Source organism: Palaemon carinicauda, chromosome 15 (genome assembly GCF_036898095.1).
Source record: "Palaemon carinicauda isolate YSFRI2023 chromosome 15, ASM3689809v2, whole genome shotgun sequence".
In the NCBI taxonomy this organism is placed as follows: Eukaryota; Metazoa; Arthropoda; class Malacostraca; order Decapoda; family Palaemonidae; genus Palaemon; species Palaemon carinicauda.
In genome coordinates this window covers 97137204-97161150 of record NC_090739.1, presented here as the reverse complement: position 1 = coordinate 97161150, position 23947 = coordinate 97137204, and positions in this window count along the sequence as shown.

The window sequence follows — 23947 nt, the reverse complement described above, 5'->3', positions numbered from 1 at the left end:
CAAACCCAAGGCGACATTTCTTGTGTGCAGGAGTGAGCATTCCCTTGTATGATGGGATATGACAGTGAATCCCTTTTTCATTGAGTCTTCGTCTCACGGTCATGGGATGGCAGTTTAACCTCAGATTTCTAGTATGCTGAGCCGACGTCCTCATAGGATGCATTTCACAGGCTGCTACAATCTGGGCATCTGTCCTGGGCGAGGTTGCACGTGGCCTTCCACTTCGAGGCCGTGCTTTCACGGAGCCGCCCTCCTCCCACCGGGCGATCCACTTCCTGACCATTTTAGTGCTTCTCCCAATTTGATGAGGAATGTTCGCCACTGTCAACCCACTTTCCCATAATCCGATAATTCTTCCTTGTTCAGCAATCACCTCTGTGGAATTTGCGCGTCCCTCGGGCATTGCTGTTATGATAGAATGATAAATCTATATACACAAATATATTAAAGATGTCATCTTCATTATCTCAAATACTGGAATAAAAGCGTTGTCTATGAAATGATTTTCAGCTTACAACTTTTCGGAAATTTCGGAGTTCCTCGTGGCTCTGGTCAATAGCAGCAGAAGGTAGAGTGTGTAACAAGACTGGCTGCAGTGTGTCTGAAGTCACCTCCCACGAAAGGTTTACCTTTCACCACCCTGGGTAGTTTCATAAACTTTGGTGCAGATGGTCATGTTTATTTAAAGTGTCAACTCTATAATATAGTTTGTAGATTAAAAGTGTTCACGACCATGGCATTCTAAATTACATTAACAATACTCACAATTGGACTAGTAAAAAATATAAATTTTTTAGCTCATTTACATTGTCGTAACCTTATACCGCCTATCAAACTGCCAAACAACAATCACTGAAAAGATTGTTTAATTTTTACGTAATTTAGATTGCCACTTTCCCAGTGACATACACTCTTTCATATTTTGTTCCTATTTTTATTTCTGTGCTCTTAAAATAATACTCTGACTTTTTTCAATCTTGTTACATAATATGGAAATATTACATTCATGGAAATATGTAAATTTTATATTATATTTTGAAAAAAAAATAAGTATGGTAATAATTTTAGTTTATAAAATCCCATTCGGTTGCCATACCCCATATCGCCCGCCTTCGCTCAGAATATTGGCCTAATTACGCAATATGACAGATCTATAAATATTTGCATATGAAACTGCAGTTTGTAGTTACTACATTAATAACGCAAGTGAAATAATAATAAGAAAAAAGGCTGACTTGCTTCTACAAATGTTTATTTCGTTTTTACGATAGGCGACTTGCAGATTATGAAAAACTTCCGTACACATTTAAGCTAAAATGTTTTGTGATGACCCTTGATTGGTCATGTCTGTTGATAAGATACAATAATATATGAGAATAGCAATTCAAGAATATAGACATCGTAAGCATAATTTTATTCTCATATTTATCTAGCATATTTCGTTAATTGCATATTTTACCCGCAAACCCAGTAACGTCAAAAACAACAAAATCATCTAACGATGTCAGATTATGGAGACTTTACTCAATGCTTTAGAAAAATAAATACTTCCTATTCGTCTCTGCGCCCAACGTCCTTGCGGTGCGCCATCTATTGGGTTTTCCATGAATTATTTGTTCAAAAGCTTCAGTGATTCATAGTCAGGCGATTCGTGTTCACTCTGTAGGTCTAAGGGAACGAACTTTAGTTCATGATAGTACCTTACAGTGGACAGTCACTCCTTCCTGTCGGTCCAGTGCCGGCAGGGTTTAATGTGCAGCTATGGATAATAGCCAGTACTCTTATAGTATGGTATACCTTAAACTGAAAACTATTATGTATATGTATAGTTGTACAGTAAAAATCTTCCAGCATATTCTGTGCATCCATGTGCAGTCTCTTGCTGGGACCTAATCCGTTAAAGGGGATTAGCTAATCCCTCCTCTCCTTATCTGAATGAATTCAGCTTTCCCCTCCTACCGTTAATAAGTCTTTAGAGGAAGACTAAGCTTGACTCATCCACCATGGATGTTCCTCTTCCTCCCAGGGCACATACGGCCCTCTCGAATTAGTTACAGTGCGGGGTCACGGCAATTGGCTGGGCGGGATGCACAATTATGTGTCTTCCCTACCTTCCTTTCTAGCTTACCTATCCTAAGCTTAGACATAATGGAACCTTATATTATAAGTTATTAAACTTAGTCCTAATCTAAGATTCAAGTAAGTCATGTTTGTATTGACTTTCAATTACTCATTTCCTCTTTCTTTTACAGGAGAAGTATGTGAAGTGTGAGGGCGCCTTCTGCGGTGTTGGTCTCCCTGACTTTTACGGCCACCAGGCGTGTCGATCCCACGCTGGCTGTTCAATCTCGAAAAAAATCTTCGTCATTGGGATCCGCAGGTCTGCACGGTATGCAAGAACCTGCTTGATGAGGCGTTTGAAAACCCTCCGTCGGCGGAGGCTAGGGACAACGCCCGAGAGAAACTGCGCAAGTGGGTGCCTGGGTTTCAGAAAAACGCCACGGGTCCCTATCTCCCAAACGAAAGGATGAGAGCCATGCTCTTTCCCAAGGCGTCTGCGGATGCCGTCATCCCCAAGGACGAGATCCCTTGCATCCAACTGACGGTCGAACCAGATGTTTCGGCCGCTCTCCAAGAGTGCCACCTCGACGAGGTGGAAAGGATGTCAGTTGTTTCCGACAACACTGAAAGGACCCTCATGGAAGGGGGTCAGGAAGAAGAGGAGGATCTTGTGGAGACCCCTGATTCTGAGGGTAAGATCGCCCGTACATCCTCTGTGGTTTCCGTTGTGACTTCGGAACCGGTCCCTTCTACGTCTGCCACTCCAGTACCTTCCCTGGCAGTCTCCCAGGATTCCTTCCAGGCTTTGTTGGCATTCCAGGATGAGAGGCTCCGCCAGGGGCAGGCGGACCTCAAGAAGGAAATACTGGGCTTGAAGAAACAGCCCAAGGAGATCTCTGCCAAGGATCTCCCCCCCCCCCCTGCTCAGTGACCAATCCCTGGAGGCATGCAAAATTCATGCCTATTACTACTGGACGTATCTTCACCAACGACAAACTAGGCGCCGTTCCCCTTGAAGAGGTGGAAATCTTCCCTAGTTTGGATGCCTACCCAGACTGCTTCATTCATCTGACATCTGATCCAGTCTCCAAGGAGGAGACCGAGCCGAAGGAGGTGATTGTGTTCGAGCACTCCAAGGCTCAGGCTCTTTTGGCTGGCTGCCTTAAGAGCAGGGGTTACACCAATGCCAAGGTGCCAGCCCTAAGCAAGAAACACCCTTCTTTTCTTGCTTCCCCCACCATGGTCTTTCCCTTTGCTGAAAGGCCTTGCACGTCGTGCTGAAGGCGGTGGAGGAAGGTAAACCCTGCCCTACATTGGAGGAATGTAGGCCTCTCTCCCTCGCCCTACCTCCCGATGATAAGATCTGGAAGGACATTCAGCTGACCTTCTCATTTGAAAAGCTGGAGCCTGACGTCGCCGGATGTCAGTTTAATGAAAGCCTTCCCAAGCTTACGGAGTACCTTCTGCGTCGGGAACTGGATACAAAAGAGAGGCTGGATGCTTCTCTGTCTCATCAGGTGATCCTTGAGACAATGGCCGGGGACACTTGCGTCCCAGGCGTCTACATGGTCCTCACAAAGATCCACCTTGCCACCTTGTTGAAAGACTTATATAGCTTCATCAAGGCCCGGAGGGCATGTAGAGAGTTCGTGTTTACGGATGCAACCGTTAAACACGAACCCCAGAAACTGATCTCCTCCAACATTTGGGGTAAATATCTCTTTCCTGTAGACCTTGTGAAAGAGATTGTGGACAGAGCCACCACTGAGAATAGGAACCTTCTCAATAAGTGGGGCATGTTACAAAAGAGGAAATCTCAGGATGAAGGCCCCCAACCTAAGAAGAACTTGAACAAGTCACGACCCCAACAGCGTCAGGCCAAATGCCAGTTTCCGGTACCCGTTACTCCCCAACTAGGGGCTTAGCCACAACAAACATTTCAGTTGGTCCCTCAGCCGGTGGTGTCCCAGTCACCAGTTTTCACCCCAGCCTATGAAAGGCAGACCACTACCTTTCGCCCCAGAGGTAGAGGTTCAGGCAGAGACTCCTCTCGACGTCCTTCCAGAGAGAGCGGAGGAAGGGGAGCAGGCGGCCGAGGTGGTAAACCCTCGGGAAACCAGAAGCAATGAAGTGCTTCCGGTAGGAAGAAGACTCCGCCACTTTCAGGATTGTTGGACCTTCGATCCTTGGGCAAACAGCATCGTCAAGAAGTGACTATGGTGGAGTTGGATAAAACCGCTTCCAACCTTCCACCAATTCTTCCAACCTTCAACCCCCATTCTAGAAGAATATGTCCTAGAACTCTTGAACAAGAAGGTGATCAAGAGGGTAAAGTCCATCAGGTTCCAAGGAAGATTGTTTTGTGTTCCCAAGAAAGACTCAGACAAACTCAGAGTCATTCTCTACTTGTCCCCTCTCAACAAGTTCATTGCGAACAACAAATTCAAGATGCTGACTCTCCAACATATAAGAGCCCTGCTGCCTCACAAGGCTTACACGGTCTCAATAGACCTGGCGGATGCATATTGGCACATTCCAATGAATCACCAAGCTTCCTCCTACCTAGGATTCAGGCTTCAAAGAAGAAAGTACGCCTTCAGGGCTATGCCCTTCGGGCTCAACGTGGCTCCAAGAATCTTCACGAAGCTCACAGACACGATCGTCCACCAGCTACGCCTTCAAGGCATCCAGGTGATGGCCTACCTAGACGATTGGCTGGTCTGGGCGACATCATCAGAAGGATGCTTGCGTGCCTGCAGAAAGGTGACCCAATTCCTGGAACATATGGGTTTCAAAATCTACACCAGAAAGTCTCGCCTGTCTCCAGCTCAGAAGTTTCAATGGTTGGGAATCCATTGGAATCTTCAGTCACACCATCTTTCCATCCCTCTGAAGAAAAGGAAAGAAATAGCCGGATCTGTCAAGAGACTTCTCAAATTCAAATGGATTTCAAGACGACAGCAGGAGCAGGTACTCGGCTCCCTACAATTCGCTTCAGTGACAAACACAGTGCTACGAGCACAGCTAAAGGATGCATCGGGAGTCTGGAGACGAAACGCATCCATCGCTCGAAGAGATCTCAAGAGACCCCTACCAACCAGGCTTCGCTCACTCCTCAAGCCATGGTCGGAGGCAAGGAACCTGAAAAGATCTGTTCCTCTTCAACCACCACCTCCATCTATCAACATCCACACGGATGCCTCGCTAGAAGGATGGGGGGTCACTCCCACCAGCGACAAGTTCAAAGAACGTGATCTCCCCTATTCAAGACGTTTCATATCAACATATTGGAGGCCATGGCAGTTCTTCTCACTCTGAAGAAACTATCCCCTCGTCCTTCGATCCACATCCGTCTAATTCTGGACAGCTCCGTTGTGGTCAGATGTCTCAATCGTCAGGGCTCACAATCGCCCCAACTCAACCAAGTGCTGTTACCCATTTTCCGCCTAGCGGACAGGAAGAAATGGCACTTGTCCGCAGTTCACCTACAAGGATTCCGGAATGTGACGGCGGACACTCTATCGAGGACAAGCCCCATAGAGTCTGAATGGTCCCTAGATGCAAGATCAATCTCCTTCATCTCCCGTCAAGTCCCGGAACTGCAGATCGACCTCTTTGCAACGAGCGACAACAATCAACTTCCTCTATACGTGGCCCCATACGAGGACCCCAAAGCGGAAGCAGTGGACGCCATGTCCCTGGACTGGAACAGATGGTCCAAGATTTAACTGTTCCCTCCACCCATTCTTCTGCTGAAAGTCCTCTCCAAACTGAGAACCTTCAAGGGAACAGCAGCCCTAGTGGCTCCCAAGTGGCCCTGGAGCAACTGGTTCCCCCTAGTTCTGGAGCTACAGCCCAAGCTGATCCCTCTGCCGGGCCCAGTTCTCTCCTAGCAGGTGCAGAAGTCGACTGTCTTCGATTCATCAAAGAAAGTCCGAGACCTTCATCTCATGATTTTCTCTCCCTAGCCGTGAAGAAAAGGTTTGGAATCTCGAAGAAATGTTTAGACTTCCTAGAGGCATACAAAACAGAGTCTACCAGAAGGCAATATGAGTCATCCTGGAAGAAGTGGGTATCCTTCGTCAAGGCAAAAAATCCTGCGGAAATCTCCATAGATTTTTGTATGTCCTTCTTTATTCACCTTCGTGGACAAGGCTTAGCAGCCAACACGATTTCTACTTGCAAATCGGCCTTGACAAGACCACTGCTGTACGCCTTCCAGATAGACTTGTCCAACGAAATCTTTAACAAATTTCCGAAGGCATGCGCTAGACTCCGTCCTGCACCCCCACCGAGACCCATCTCCTGGTCTCTGGATAAGGTGCTCCACTTTGCCTCTAGTCTAGACAACGAATCTTGCCCTCTGAAAGACTTGACTCAAAAAGTGATTTTCCTTTTTGCTCTCGCCTCAGGAGCCTGAGTCAGTGAAAAAGTGGCATTATCTAGAGAAGAGGGCCAGATACAGTTCGCCGATACAGGGGAACTTACTCTCTTCCCCGACCCTACGTTTCTCGCAAAAAAACGAACTCCCCACCAAGAGATGAGGACCTTGGAGAATTTTCCCTCTGAAGAAAGATGTCTCCCTAAGCCCAGTGGAGATTCTTAAGGTCTATCTTCAAAGAACTTCAGACTTTGGCGGAGGACAGCTTTTTAAAGGAGAAACATCGGGCAGTGACCTGTCACTTAAACAACTAAGCGCAAAGATCACCTACTTTATTCTCAGAGCGGATCCTGACAGTACACCCGCAGGTCATGATCCTAGGAAAGTTGCCTCTTCCCTAAATTTTTTCTAAACTATGGATTTCGAAAGCCTCCTTTCGTTCACAGCCTGGAAATCCTTGAAGGTGTTTTTTAAACACTATGTGAAGCAGGTGCACGAAGTCAAAAGATTCGTGGTAGCCGCAGGTACTGTATTAAAACCTGCCACTTAGTGCTGTGTAGAACAGCGAGTTATTTCGGGACTCTTAACTCAATGGGTGCCTGTGTTGACCCTAGTGCGATACATAGTGATTATAGGTGACACAGTGTCACAAAAGACTGTTCTTCCACAAGGTGAAGTGACATAGACTCTATCACGTGTGCCACATGTTTATTGGACATGAAGTGTATTATGACTTTCAAAGACTCTAGTTCCCCTGGAACTCATGCGTGTATAGGCAAGGTTCTTCCATTTCAGATTCCACATCATCGTCTTTTTCAGTCCTTAGTCTATGTTTGCTAATCAACAATTTTGTTGTAAATTATTTACCTTATTTTATTTTATTGCAAATTTTCTTGAATAAAATAGAAAATTTTGTTATCATATGCATCTTATTTTGCCCTTCCATATAAAATAATCTACTGTTACAGAGTTTCAATGCCCTAATCATTCTTTATTATATTCATGTATAATATTACTCCTGTCTGAGATATACTCACCAAAGCAAGTGAAATAATGGTTCCTACCCAAATATTTAACTTTCCTGATCTGTCCACAAGACTGGCACGATCCTCGCCTCCAGGTGAGTTTATCTTCATCAGGGTACTTCGAGATGTTCCTCTTGTCCAAACAGGACCTCCAAGCCAGGGGGGCAGGAAGCCATGTCATAGTTTATGCCACTCGTAGTGACATGTAACGGAGATGTCACGGTCTCTAAGGTCATCAGACCAAAGGAATATTGTTTGAAGTAGAAGGCACTTTTGAAACGGGAAAAAACCACGATACACTAATTCTCTGGTACACTTCCATCACGACATCATGGCTTGAGCCCAAAAAACGGATTTTGAGCGAAGCGAAAAATCTATTTTTGGTTGAGATGGTCATGACGTCCTGATGGACCCGCCCTATTGTTTCTATTCTGGCATGTCAGGCCCCTCCCTTTCTTATTGCATCATGGAGGTTGACAGATATGCTAGCTAGGAATGAAGCGGGCGGATTTGACGTCAGTCAAGATGGCGGACAGCTATGGCTGCCGTTTGTTTTCGTTGCAAGGTACAGTAACAATAAGTCAGGAGGATAACTTTGCAACGGCTCCTCCTATAACTTGCACCTTATCCCCCTCGAAGCGTAAACGCTATGTGGGGTGCAGATAGCCATGTGGCGTGTCAAGCATACGTCCCGTTGATATACGATATACTAAAAGGAAACCTTTAGGGTACTCGCGCCAGAAGTTAGAATTCTGTGAAACCTTTAGTTTAATTCTCTGGGAATATCTACTGTAGTCATATATACCCTCAGGAAGCTACTTTTAAGTATGAGTTCATAGGAAGTTTCTATTAATCATAATAATTACCTGGAACATAGATGAAGAATTCTTAGTAATTATTTTTCAGCTGATCCCATCTTTGGTTGTCAATTTTTCTTGGTGGGATTTAATGATACGTTGGTATTCTTAAAATACAAGTTTAATAAACTTATGGCTACATTGCTCCGTGACAGCTGACTCCTAAGTGTGTGTAGAGCGTCATACACAATCTGACAAAACCAAAACATTTCTAAACAAAAGAGCATCGCTCTGAAAAGACTTAAATCCTACTCCAGTACAAAACTATAAAGAATTACATCCTATCTCTGAGGTAATCAACAAATGTTTGAATCCTAATACCAAAACAAATTATTACACTTATGTACAAAGTATAACATGTTTTATTCATGCAATATGATGCAATGTTGTGCAATACCTGTAACACTTGAAATAATATAGTACATTATTACAATAATACATAACAGTCTCCTTCCCCTTAACTTGACATTGTAAAAATCTTCATAAATCTAATCTCTCAGGGGGCTTTCCTCTGTTAATCCTATTAGGAAGCACTTTAACCTCATCTTGTACTGGTACATGAATTGGTTCTGAATCTACATTGGATGTTGGACCATCTTGGTTAATATTTGACTCATTTGATCTAACTACTTCTTTAAGTTTCTCATCTCTAACATTTACATGCTCTACTGTCTTTCTGTTTAACGGCTGTAATTGATCAACATGATGTTTTACAACATTATCACCAACACGAACATCATAATGTAAATTTCCTATCTCTCTTACAATCTCTCCTGGTACCCACTTCTCTGGAGTGTTGTACGATCTTACCATGACATCAGATAAAGGTAAAAAATGACGTACATTAGGAAGCTTTACTACTTGTTTCTACCCTTTATCTTCTAAATCACTTTGCAAACTTGGATACAACAGATCTAACTTACACCTTATCCTCCTCCCCATCAACAAATTTGAGGGTGTCATGCCTGTTGTGCTGTGCGGCGTTGTTCTATAAGACAATAAAAATTTTGATACATGCAAAAATATATTACCTGAATTTGCTTTTCTACACTTCATATTGTGTTTAAACGTTTGGACAAATCTTTCAGCCTCTCCATTAGTAGATGGATGATATGTAGCTGAAAATGTATGCTTTATACAATTGACATTACAAAATTCTTTAAACTCTTTTGAGGTAAATTGTGGACCATTATCTGTAACAATTCTTTCTGGAATACCGTGCGTTGAAAAAAATTTGCATTAACTCTTTTATTGTGGCGTAAGACGTTGTTGTCTTTATTGGGATAATTTCTGGCCACTTACTGTAAGCATCTACTACTAATAAAAACAAGTAATTTAAAAAAGGACCTGCAAAATCTATATGCACTCTTTGCCATGGATACCTGGGTAACTCCCACGGGTGCATTCTAGCAAATTGAGGATTGTTCTGTTGCATAACACAATTCATACAATTCTTTATATAAGATTCCACATCTTTATCTACACCTGGCCACCATACAAAAGTTCTCGCAATTGACTTTGATCTTACAATACCTTGGTGATCAGCATGTATTTCAGACAAAACCTTATTTTTCAGTGGATTAGGAATAACTACCCTTGAACCTCTCATCACTATTCCTTGTGTTACACTCAGTTCATACCATATATCCTTATACGGTTTACAATTTTCCTCTTTTCCACATAAGTCCCTACCTGTCATTAAACTCTCCAAAACCTTACTAAGTACTGGGTCTCTCTTAGTACTGTGTGCTACATCTTTTGCAGTTATTGGTACATCATATACAGAAATTAACAGAACACTGTCATCATACTCATCTGGACCTTTGTCTATGGGTAATCTGGATAAAGCATCTGCATTACCCATGTTTGATGTCGGACGGTATTCTATATCATAGTGGTACGCTGCTAACGTAATTGCCCAACGTTGTAGTCTTGCAGCTACCAACGTAGGTAAACTTGCTTTTGGACCCAATATTGCTAATAAAGGTTTATGATCTGTAACAAGTGTGAACCTTTTCCTACCATAAAGATACATATGGAATTTTTTAACTCCATAAACTAATGCTAAACCTTCCTTTTCTATTTGAGAGTAATTCCTTTCTGCCTTGTTCAATACTCTAGAAGTGAATGCAATTGGTTTTACTGTTCCATCTGGCATTACATGAGATAATACTGCACCTAAACCTATATTTGATGCATCACATACTAATTTAACTGGTAAATCCATTTGATAATGTACTAAGAATGTAGGTGATGTTATTTCCTACTTGATTCTTTCAAAAGATTCCTGACACTCTTTTGTCCACTTCCATTCTACACCCTTATTCAACAGACAAATTCTGAATGAAATTCCCATAAAATGTTACTAAACCTAGAAATAATTGTAATTCCTTAACATTTTCAGGCACTTTTGATGATTGTACAGCTTTAATCTTCTCTTTAGTTTTGTGAATACCCTTGCCATTTATTACAAAACCTAAGTATTCCACTGAATCAACTTCTAAAATACATTTGTTCTTATTTACTCTAATATTATGTTCCTTTAACTTCTTCAGAACTGTTCGCAATCTTTCTCTATGTTCTCTTGTGTCTTTACCAGCAATTAAAATATCATCTATAAAAATGAATACTCCTTGCATTCCTGAAAAAATCTTATCCATACTTTGTTGCCATATAGCTGGACTACTTGCAACTCCTTAAGGTAATCTCTTTGGTCTAAACAAACCTAAGGATGTATTTACTGTACATAATTCTTGTGAAGTTTCATCCATGGGAACCTGTTGAAATGCTTGTCTTAAATCTAATTTAGAAAAAACACTGCATCCTGGCATAGTTGCAAACATGTCTTTCGGATTTGGTAAGGGATGTTGAGCTACTTGCAGTTGTTGTTTTAACGTTACTTTGTAATCTCCACATAACCTAACCTGTCCACTTTCCTTCACAATAGGAACTAATGGTTTAGCCCAATCTGAATATGTAACCTTTTCCCAGGAACCTTCATTTTCTAATCTCCTGATTTCTTTTTCAACTGCACTTTTCAATGCATACGGTACTGGTCTGGGAGCACAAAATCTAGAACTGTCAGGTTTCAAAACTAAAATTGCCTTTGCATTCTTTACTGTACTTATTTTATCTTCAAATACGTCTTGAAACTCTGATATGATATTATCCATAGATATTTCATTTTTGTGTTCATCTTGTCTACCTGTAACCTTCAAAATACTAGGCCAATCTAACTTCAAATACTGTAGCCAATCTACACCTAGCAAAGTTTGTCCATTACCTTTTACTACTGTTAATGGCATTCTCTCTAATTTTTGTTCTTTGTACTGTACTTCTACATTCGAAGCACCTATCACCTGAATATCAAAACCATTATAACCTTTCAAAACTCTATTTGTACCTTCTAATAACAAATTAGGAATGCTTTTAGCCATTTTCTCAGACATAATTGATACATCGGCTGCTGTGTCAACTTGCATCAAAATTGGTTTACCATTTATGATTACTTCTACCATGATATGTTTCTTTGCACCTTTGTTGGCGGAATTAATGCGAAACGCAAAATCAGTTTCTGACCTAACCTGATCATCATGAACATTTTCCGCATTATTCTCTTGACCAATAGTATCAACTGTAGCATTTATTTTCTTTGTGTACTGTTTAGGGAATCTACAAGCAGTTGCAAAATGACCCATCTTTCTGCAATTCTGGCATATTGGTCCAGTAGCAGGGCATTTCTTTGCTTTGTATGCAAAATGATCAGTTTTACCACACCTATAACACTTAGGTTTTTCCTGTTGTTTCTGTGTATAAGCCTGATTCTGATATTTATGAACATTAGTGTTAGGCACTTTTCTATGACTAGGCTTTGACATATTCCTTCTCAGATTCTCATTGGTTTTCCACTTAGAACCTACTGTATTAATTTTAGAAATTTCCATTTTATTGCTTGTAGAACTACCTATTATGTTACTTTGCCTATTTGATGTTTCTAAAGCTCTGCCTGTTATCAATACCTTTTCCAATGTTAAATCTTTATCTTGCAATAATTTCTTTCTTAGCTCTTGTGATGTGCAATGTGCAATCGCTTGATCTATGATAACATTTTCGAACTCTAGAAATTCACATGAAACGGCTAAATTCTTTAGTCTAGTCACAAATGCATCTAAACTTTCATTTTCTTTCTGATAAGCCTGCGCTGAAAACTGGTATCTTTCAAAATATTTATTGACCTGAGGAGCAAAATATGTGGTAAGAGCCTTTTTTGGGCTCAAGCCATGACGTCCTGATGGAAGGTTCCTTCGGTAGCTTCCTTGGGTATATTTAACTACAAGGATATTCCCAGAGAATTAAACCACAGGTTATCACAGAATTCTAACTTCTGGTGCGAGTATCCTATAGGTTTCCCTTTAAGACATCGTATAGCAACAGGGGACGCATGTATTAACACGCCACATAGCTATCTGCACCCCATATAAAAGTTAACATTTCGAAATGGAAAGGTGGAGAATAACTGGGGAGCCGTTCCACAGTTACACTCGTCCTTGGCTACTTTTGGTACTCGAAACGTAAACAAACGGGGGCCATTGCTAAATGACGTCACGTCCGTCCTCATCCTTCTGCTTGTAGCTACCTTGCTTAGATGGATTTCCCCTTGTGCGATTTTCATCGACTTGCATCGTCGTTATGTCTCTACCTTCAGCCTCGCCTTCTTCTGGAAAGTTGAGCACCAGGTCCCAGTATTGTTTAAATAAGCTCTGGCCGTAAAGTAACTTGTACTTTTCGTAATATTTCGTGTTTTGTGGCAGAGCTGTGCTGCTACCGGACACGCCATTTTATGGTGTCGCTGTTCTCTTGCATGCCTTATTTAGCTAGTCAGAACAGCTTTTTCCGGCCTATTAACTAATTGATATTGTTAGTTATTTAGTCTTCATAGCTAGAAACTTCATATATCGTGTTTTAACGCTCTATTATCCGATCATCGTTCGACCCCATACTAGATCGCTAGCTTAGCCCCTAGGCTAGATTGCCTAGCTCTTGTGTTCATGCATGATATATTCCAGTGATCCTAGGTTAAGTTATGAAGATAGTGGCATTATTTATCATACTGTTAACTGTGTTGCAAGTGTTTTTCGCCTTCAGGGACCATATAGGGGACCGGTTTGATTGCGTTCCTTTCTAACCTAACCTAAATGTAGGAACCCCTATATGCTCCCTACATCCCCTGCCTACAGGCATTCCCTCTGCGTGGCCAAACTTCCCCTTTTATATAGGGGAATCTTGTCCACAATCAGAGTATTTATCGCTTCTCTGTCTACCTTAAGGGAATGATCCCCCCTTAGGGTTGCGACCGAGAAAGAGGAACGGCTCTGTCCTTCCTCAGTTGCTTTTGGTTAGGTTACTTCCATGCAACTTGCGATGTGTCTTTCAGCCTACCTAGCATGGGAATTACCACTCCTTATCTAGGTTAGGCCTTGGGGGGGGGCCCTAGTTCTGTACTTTTATAGTTTGAGACGGTACTCTTGCACCGTTCTCATTCTGGTTACCTACCCTAGGCTAGGGAGCGTCCTCCCTTTCCTTGGTGGCCGTTCTTGTACAGAGCCTCCCCTATGGAAGACCCCTCTTCTTCTCCCTCCCCACCTATCCCTTTGGTGTAGGCTAGCCCATACATAGGCTTGCCTATACACATCTGTCCCTAGTCCTACAACTCCTCCCTTGGTTGGAGTGATAGGGCTATCTTGATCTCCTGTTAAGCAGGCCGCTCTGGTACACATACCCTTCATAGCGTTCTCTGGGGGTAGGGTAGCCACTGGCAGCGATTTGTCCAAAAGGGGGTTCCCCCTCTTGAGTGTACTCTAACCCTCCCTTGGGTTACCCTGGCACCCGGCCGGCTGCCGGCCCCCTGCCATTGGATGCTAGGAGGATCTACTCCTATCATGGGTACACTCTCTCTGGAGGGATGCAGGAGGGGTATGTGGTCTTACCCCTCCAATCCCTCCTTATCTGTCTCTCTATCTACCCTGGTGCCGGTCCCTTGCCGCCTCTACTGCCGGCGATATCGCCCTACACTTTGGTGACTCTCTCTCATAAGATACCCTCCCTCCTCTAAGTCGTCAGCCTTCCGTGTGCCGGGGGGCTGCCGCCTTCCGTTGGCATACAACCGATGATCCACCCCTCCCTTACCTAGTTTCGGTTGTCCGACCTTTGGGCCAGCCTCCGGCGTGCCGGCATTGATTGCCGGCGGTCTGGGTATACTACCATATACTTCATTATCTTATGAACTGATCACCAAGCCGTCAGCCTTCGGCTGCCGGAGCCGCCGACTCCCGCTGGCGTTCCGCCACTGTGCCGGTGGTCACCAAGTTGGTATTATGCTTAGATTCTCAATGTGTCTGTCTTAATGCCTTACACCCTGCTGGAGCGGCCTCCGGCGTGCCGCAGGCCTGCCGGGGTTCCTCCGGAGGCACCAAGGGACTTGCACCCCTTCTACTACCTGTCGACAACATGCCAACAGTCCTACGCTGCAGCCAGATGGCTTAGCCACTTCTATATATAGGTATTGGCTAACCATTCTACTAGTGGCTGTGCTGTCTTCTTGCACATTACAATTTTCCAGCATACTCTGTGTGTCTTAGCACGGTCGGTTGCCGGAACCTAGATCTATACAGGGTCTCCCATTACCCCTTTAACCCAAGGAACTGAGTGGTCTCAGTCCCTGTTACACCTCGCAGGCAATCTCTGCTAGAACTTAGCTTCTACCCACAACGGTGATCCATGCAGATTTCCGTTTTGTGTCCCTCGGTCACAAATGAAATTGCCTATTGATAAGGTTACGGTGACCGACTGGGCGGGATTCACAAGTATTTGTTTATCTACTTCCTTTCCCACTCCTATTCTCAAACATTACAATATTCATGAACTATTTAATGTTAGATGAAATTTTGACTACTTAAAATTTAACCTTAGAGTAATGTAAGTCATTCTTATGCCTTCCATATACTCATGATCTCTTTCTTTTACAGGAGGAGTATATGAAGTGTGAACACAACTTCTGTGGAGTGAAACGCCCGGACTTCTATGGGCACAAGGCGTGTCGGACCCACGCCCCCTGCGCCGCCAAGAAAGGCGACCTGAAATTCTGGGACCCTCAGCACTGTACAGTCTGCAAGAGTCGTCTGGTCGAAGCGTTCGATGATCCTCCTTCAGCGGAGGTAAGGGACAACGCTCGGGAGAAGCTACGCAAGTGGGTGCGTGGCTTCCAGAAGAACGCCACCGGACCGTATCTCGCTACCAAAGATTTGAGGGCCTTGCTACTCCCGAAGGCATCGAAAGACTCAGTGGTCCCCAGTGATCAGGTTCCTATCGTCCAGATAGTGGTGGAACCTGATGTTGTCTTGGCCCAGTCCATGCATGAGTGCCGTCTAGATTCCGACAACGTAGAACGTATGTCGGAAGTGTCGGAAACAAAGGAGAGGAACCTCATGGGTGAGGAGCTCGACTATGAGGAAGATCAGGTGGAATACCCTGATTCGGAGCAAGAGGTCGCTCCCACTCCTACCCCTGCACCAACTCCTACGCCGACCGAGGAATCCCTTCCTTCAACGTCTGCCACCCCGGACCCTATCCCAGCAGGCACTCAGGAGGTCTTCAAGATGCTTGAAGCCCTCATGGATAAGAAATTTCGCGAGACCCACGAGCTATTCAGGTCTAACCTTGGAAGTTTCAAGCAACCGAAAGGGATTTCGGTTAAGGACCTCCGTGCCTGCTCGGATACTAACCCATGGAGGTATGCCGAGCACATGCCGATCACCACGGGCAAGATCTTCATCAGTGAGAAGGTCGGCTCGATCGCGTTGGAAGAAGTGGAGTTCTTCCCGAATTTTGAGGCTTATCCGGACTGTTACGTCCGACTCAGGTCCGAACCCGCCTCTAAAGAAGAGACCGAACCGAAGGAGGTAATTGTGTTCGATCTCTCGAAGGCCCAGGCTATGCTAGCCAAAACGGTGAAGAGTAGGGGCTTCACCAATTCCAAGATGCCGGCGCTTAGTAAAAAGCACCCAACCTTTGTCGCACCGAACAATGCGACCTTCCCCTTTATTGAAAAGGCCTTCACTGCGGTACTGGAAGCAGTGGAAGAAGGGAAACCTTGCCCTGTACTGGAGGAGTTCAGGCCCTTCTCCCTGACTACTCCCCCTGATGATAGACACTGGAAAGACGTCCAGTCGACATTCACAGTAGGGAAGCTAGAGCCTGACGTGCTGGTCGTCAGTTTAATAAGGACCTCCCAAAACTCAACGATCACCTCCTTCGTAGGGAAAAAGATACGAAGGAAAGGCTTGCCGCATCAATGTCCCTCCAGGTACAGCTTGAAGTCATGGCCAGTGACACTAGGATTCCAGACTTCTATATGGTCCTTGCCAAAACGCATTTGGCAACTGTCATGAAGGACCTGTACAGCTTCACTGGGGCTCGCAGAGCCTGTCGTGAATTCGTGTTCGCAAGCGCTACAGTGAGAAACGAGCCCCGGAGGCTGATTTCCTCAAACATCTGAGGTAAACACCTCTTTCCCTCCTCCCTTGTGAAAGAGATCGCCGACAAAGCCGCCACGGAGAACCAGAACCTTCTCCATAAGTGGGGCATGTCGAAGAAAAGGAAATCCTCTCAGGCCGACGGCCCTCAACCTAAGAGGAAACCTCAGAAACCAAAACCCCAGCAACGTCAACAGAGACGGCAGTTTTCGGGTTCCGCTACTCCCCAAGTGGCAGCTCAGCCACAACAGACCTTTCAGCTGGTCACCCAACCGATGGTCTCTCAGTCACCGGTCTTCACCCCTGCATTTGAGCAGCAAACCACTACCTTTCACCCCAAAGGTACAGGCTCAAGCAGAGGTTCAGGCAGAGATGTGTCTCGCCGCCCCTCCAGAGGCAGAGGAGGAAGGGGAGCTAGTGGCCGAGGTAGCAAACCCTCGGGAAGCCAGAAGCAATGAAGTGCTTCCGGTGGGAGGAAGTCTCCGCCAATTCCGGGATAGTTGGACCTTCGATCCATGGGCACACAGCATTGTCAAGAAGGGACTAGGCTGGAGCTGGACACAACAACCCCCAGCCTTCCAGCAATTCTTCCAACAGTCAACCCCCCTCCTGGAAGAGTACGTCCTAGAACTCTTGAACAAGAAGGTGATAAGGAGGGTAAAGTCAACCAGGTTCCAAGGGAGATTATTTTGCGTCCCCAAGAAGGACTCTGACAAACTCAGAGTCATTCTAGACTTATCCCCCCTCAACAAGTTCATTGCGAACAACAAGTTCAAGATGCTGACTCTTCAACAAATAAGGACCCTCCTGCCTCAATGGTCCTACACGGTCTCTATAGACCTGGCGGATGCCTACTGGCACGTTCCAACAAACCATCACGCTTCCTCCTACCTAGGATTTCGACTCCAAAGGAAAAGTTACGCCTTCAGGGCCATGCCCTTCGGGCTCAACGTGGCCCCACGGATCTTCACCAAGCTGGCAGACGCCATCGTTCAACAGCTACGCCTTCGCGGCGTCCAAGTGATGGCCTACCTAGACGACTGGCTAGTCTGGGCGACATCGCCCAAAGATTGTGTACGATCCTGCAACAAAGTCACCCAGTTCCTAGAACACCTGGGATTCAAGATAAACAGAAAGAAATCTCGCCCCTCTCCAGCTCAGAAGTTCCAATGGTTAGGAATCCATTGGGATCTTCAGTCACACCGCCTTTCCATCCCACAGAAGAAAAGGAAGGAAATAGCAGGGTCTGTCAAAAAACTGCTGAAATCCAAACGGATCTCAAGACGACAGCAGGAACAAGTTCTAGGCTCTCTACAGTTCGCCTCTGTGACAAACCCAGTGTTTCGTGCACAGCTAAAGGATGCCGCGGGAGTCTGGAGACGTTCTGCATCCATCGCTCGAAGAGACCTCAAGAGATGGCTCCCAAACAGACTTCGGTTACTCTTAAAGCCGTGGTCGGAAGCAAAGGCCCTGAAAAGATCCATTCCTCTTCAACACCCACCTCCATCACTCAACATCCATACGGACGCTTTGCTGGAGGGTTGGGGAGGTCACTCCCCCCAACGACAGGTTCAAGGGACATGGTCTCCCCTATTCAAAACGTTTCACATCAACATCTTGGAGGCCATGGCGGTCCTTCTTACTCTGAAGAAACTCTCTCCGCCTCCCTCGATCCACATCCGTCTGACTCTGGACAACTCGGTGGTAGTCAGATGTCTCAATCGTCAGGGCTCGAGATCGCCCCAGATAAATCAGGTACTTCCGATCTTCCGTCTGGCAGAAAAGAAGAAATGGCACCTGTCTGCAGTTCACCTACAAGGATTCCGCAATGTGACGGCGGACGCTCTATCACGGACAAACCCAATAGAGTCGGAATGGTCTCTAGACGCAAGATCCTTCTCCTTCATCTCTCGCGAAGTCCCAGAACTTCAGATTGATCTCTTCGCAACGAGCGACAACAATCAACTTCCTCGATATGCGGCCCCGTACGAGGACCCCAAGGCAGAAGCAGTGGACGCCATGTCACTGGATTGGAACAGATGGTCCAGGATATACCTGTTCCCTCCCACCAACCTTCTGCTGAAAGTCCTCTCCAAACTGAGAACCTTCAAAGGGACAGCGGCCCTAGTGGCTCCCAAGTGGCCCCGGAGCAATTGGTACCCCCTGGTCCTGGAGCTGCAGCCCAAGCTGATCCCCCTTCCGGGCCCAGTTCTCTCTCAGCAAGTACAGAAGTCGACTGTCTTCGCTTCATCACAAAGTCAGGGACCTTCATCTCATGATTTTCTCTCCCTACCTGCGAAGAAAAGGTTTGGGATCTTGAAGAAAAGTCTAGACTTCCTCGAGGAATACAAGACCGAATCCACACGACGGCAATACAAATCATCCTGGAGAAAGTGGGTCTCGTTCGTCAAAGCAAAAAATCCTACGGAAATCACCATTGATTTTTGCATGTCCTTCTTCATTCACCTTCATGGACAAGGCTTAGCAGCCAACACGATTTCTACCTGTAAATCGGCTTTGACTAGACCACTACTGTACGCCTTCCAGATTGATCTGTCCAGCGATATCTTCAATAAACTACCAAAGGCATGCACTACACTACGCCCAGCACCTTCGCCAAAACCTATCTCCTGGTCCCTGGACAAGGTGCTCCATTTTGCCTCTAACTTGGACAACGACTCGTACCCTCTCAAGGATCTGACTCAAAAAGTTATATTCCTTTTTGCTCTCGCCTCGGGAGCCCGAGTCAGCGAAATAGTGGCATTATCAAGAGACGAGGGTCATATCCTCTTCACAGATACAGGAGAACTTACCCTCTTCCCTGATCCGACGTTTCTCGCAAAAAACGAATTACCCACCAAGAGATGGGGCCCCTGGAGAATCTGCCCCCTGAAGGAAGATGTCTCTCTATGTCCAGTAGAGAGTCTCAAGGTCTATCTTCGAAGAACTTCAGACTTTGGTGGAGGTCAACTCTTCAAAGGAGAAACATCGGATAGCGATCTGTCACTGAAACTACTAAGAGCGAAAATCACCTACTTCATTCGCAGAGCGGATCCTGACAGTACACCCGCAGGTTACGATCCTAGAAAAGTCGCATCTTCTCTGAATTTCTTCCAGAGTATGGATTTCGAAAGCCTCAAGAGCTTCACAGGATGGAAATCTTCGCGCGTTTTCTTTAAGCACTACGCGAAGCAAGTGCATGAAGTCAAACATTTCGTGGTAGCCGCAGGTAGTGTTATGAAACCTGCTGTTTAACTCTGTATAGAACAGCGAGTTACTTGGGACTTTAACTCTACGGGTGCCTGTGTTGACCCTCATGTGATACATAGTGATTTCATGGACACTTAGTGTTTCTAATAGACTGTTCTTACCAAGGTGAAACGTCATAGACTTCACATGAGTGCCACATGCCTTAGGGCTTGATGTGTATTTTTTTTGATAAAGACTGACGTTCCTCTGGAACTTGTGCTTTCTAATTTTGAAATTTCTTTCAGATTTAAGATTGAAGTCTTCTAATTTCTATGTATATTATTTATTATTGTAAATTAACTTTACATCCTTTATTGCATTTATTAATACTATAACCTGCAATTTATGAAATAAAATGTCTCTTTTATTACTTGTGCGTCTCTCTTCGCTCCTATTTACACTATGAAATACATTAATGTCATAGTTTCATTTACCCCTTTCCTTTGAAATGAGAAGAATAATATATTTTGTCTGTATTATATACTCACCTATGCTATGTAATATTCCTACTTGAATACTTACCTTCGCCATACCTTCGAGACCAGATTGTTCCCTAACCATGGAATATAGTGATTAACTATCACTCATCTACTCTTGAGAATGTTCCTACACGAATATTGACCATTCTGTCTTGTCTCCGAGTCCTTCATGAACTCTCCGCAGGGTGAGTAGCTCTTCGATGACCACTTTGAATTTTGGTATAATCCGTTGGGACTTCTCTGCCAGGGGGGCAGGAAGCTGGATCCCCACGGAAACTCTACTGAGGTCACATTACATACCTCTATTCGAAGCCCTTGGCACTTACTCTAATAAGGGGAAATTTTCCACGATACATTGATTTTCTGGTACTCTTCCATCAGGACGTCATGTCTTGAGCCCAAAAAACGGATTTTGAGCGAAGCGAAAAATCTATTTTTGGGTGAGATAGCCATGACGTCCTGATGGACCCTCCCTTCTATTCTAGTCCAGCCTTTCAGGCCCCACCCTGTCCTGCTGTATCATGGAGATTAGCAAGGAGCTGGCATGAGAATGAGGACGGAAGTGACGTCATTTAGCAATGGCGCCCGTTTGTTTACGTTTCGAGTACCAAAAGTAGCCACGGACGAGTGTAACTGTGGAAGGGCTCCCAAGTTATTCTCCACCTTTCCATATCGAAGTGTTAACTCTATATGGGGTGCAGATAGCTATGTGGCGTGTTAATACATGCGTCCCTTGTTGACATACGATATCTTAAAGGGAAACCTTTAGGATACTCGCACCAGAAGTAAGAATTCTGTGATAACCTGTGGTTTAATTCTCTGGGAATATCCTTGTAGTTAAATATACCCAAGGAAGCTACCGAAGGAACCTTCCATCAGGACGTCATGGCTATCTCACCCAAAAATAGATTTTCTCGCTTCGCTCAAAATCCGTTAATTGCAGCTTCACTTGTGTCATCTGTAGGCTGCAAAGTCTTAAACACTTCCCGAACTTCCCTACCTGCTGTATGAAGTAATAATGCCTTCTTTTGGGCATCCTTCATGTTCCCTAAGGCTTCTAAATAAATCTTAAATTCCTCACACCACTGTTGCCAACGTGTTGCAACAGAACTGGGCTCAGCAGTGATGCTGAAACGTTCGGGGTGTTCTATATCAAAAGGCATTTTGAGTCTTACTTTCCTACCTACAGTAGGTTAAGCTACTGTTCTGCAGTCACAAGTTTACTTCCTACCTGTTTTGTAGCCTACCCAACTTTAAATTTCACCCTTTCTTGTTTTGTTTGTTTAATGAAATTCCTGTTCTGCTGCTTGTACAATCTTCATTGGGCGATTTTCGTCTTGTCCCTCAATGTACATAAGGACCTTCTCTTGTGCTGGCCGTCCTTCTACATAAGGCCCAATGTTTCTCCTGCGTGTGTTCGTCCTCCTGGCCGTCGCCAATTTTTAAGTATGAGTTCATAGGAAGTTTCTATTAACCATAATAATTACCTGGAACCTGGAACAAAGATGAAGAATTGTTAGTAATTATTTCTCAGCTGATCCCATCTTTGGTCGTCAATTTTTAAGTATGAGTTCATAGGAAGTTTCTATTAACCATAATAATTACCTGGAACCTGGAACCTGGAACATAGATGAAGAATTGTTAGTAATTATTTCTCAGCTGATCCCAACTTTGGTCGTCAATTTTTCTTGGTGGGATTTAATGATACGTTGGTATTCTTAAAATACAAGTTTAATAAACTTATGGCTACATTGCTCTGTGACAGCTGACTCCTAAGTGTGTGTGGAGCGTCATACACAATCTGACAAAACCAAAACATTTCTAAACAAAAGATCATCGCTCTGAAAAGACTTAAATCCTACTCCAGTACAAAACTATAAAGAATTACATCCTATCTCTAAGGTAATCAACAAATGTTTGAATCCTAATACCAAAACAAATCATTACACTTATGTACAAAGCATAACATGTTTTATTCATGCAATATGATGCAATGTTGCGCAATACCTGTAACACTTGAAATAATATAGGACATTATTACAATAATACATAACAATGGCCATCTCACCCAAAAATAGATATTTCGTTTTGCTCAAAATCCGTTCTTCAGGCCTCTCTTGGACTGCCATCCACATACCAGCGACTGGCAGTGACCGGCAACGGTTTGTGTTTGGATGGAAGCCTGAATGATACATTCTCACCTTCCATTTGAACCCTCCTTCTGGAGGAAGTCAGTAAGATTAAGTACTTACACTCTTATTTATTGTTACCAAACATTTAATAAGGTACCCTTCACTCCATGCTTTCTCTCTCTCTGTCAGCTAGTACCACCAGGTACTAACCTAGCTGACAGATGCCGGCTGGGTCGGTGCCGCCGGGCACTACCTGGGCCAGTACCGCCGGGTACGTCTCGCCGGCTGGATCGTGCCGCCAGGAGGTAGCCCAGTATATGATTATACAGTAGCTAGTATATTTGCAGAATAGATCATACTGCAAACCGAAAACTATAGTATATATTATACAGTAGTTATTTTCCAATATACCCTGTGTATCCTTGCAGAGTCTATTGTTGAGACCAATCATATATTGAAAGAAAAGATTTCTTTCAACATACTGATAGATGATCAGTTACAATTTACCCACATTATTAAAACATTGGGAAAAGTCAGTGTTAAGTTACACTTATCTATCCTTACAGGTTAGAATTCTTCCCTTGGGTTTCCTGAATAGGAAAACTCTAGGTTTTAATTTTGGGGGAGGTTGCAGCAATTGGCTGGACAGGAAACACAAGTATGTGTCTTTCCTAATTCCTTTCTAGCTTGTCTATCCTAAGCTATAATCCAGTGATGTGGGATAAAGTTCAAACTGCAACTAACAGCTGCCAGGACTTTCAACATCTGATCTCACTGATCGAAAATGGCATCCCCGAGGCTAAGAATGACATACCACCGCATCTCCACGAATACCATAAGTTCCGCCACGAATTGTATACTATAGATGGTGTAGTCATCTACAAGGACAGAATTGTGATCCCCTTCGCCCTTCGTAAACAAGTACTCCAAGCCCTTCATGCGGCTCACCAGGGAATCACCTCGATGACAGCACGAGCAGATTCGTCTGTATTTTGGCCCGGCATCTCTAGAGATCTCCAAGACCCGTATGAACTGTTATCACTGTAACTGCATCGCACCTTCCCAACCCGCCCCTCCCCCACATCCACAAAACCATCCAGCCTATCCATTTCAGCATATTTGTGCCGATTTTTTCCACTACAAAGGACAACAGTACCTTGTTGTAGTGGAAAGGTATTCAAATTGGCCTGTCATCGAACGCGCAGCAGATGGTGCCACTGGGTTTATCAACA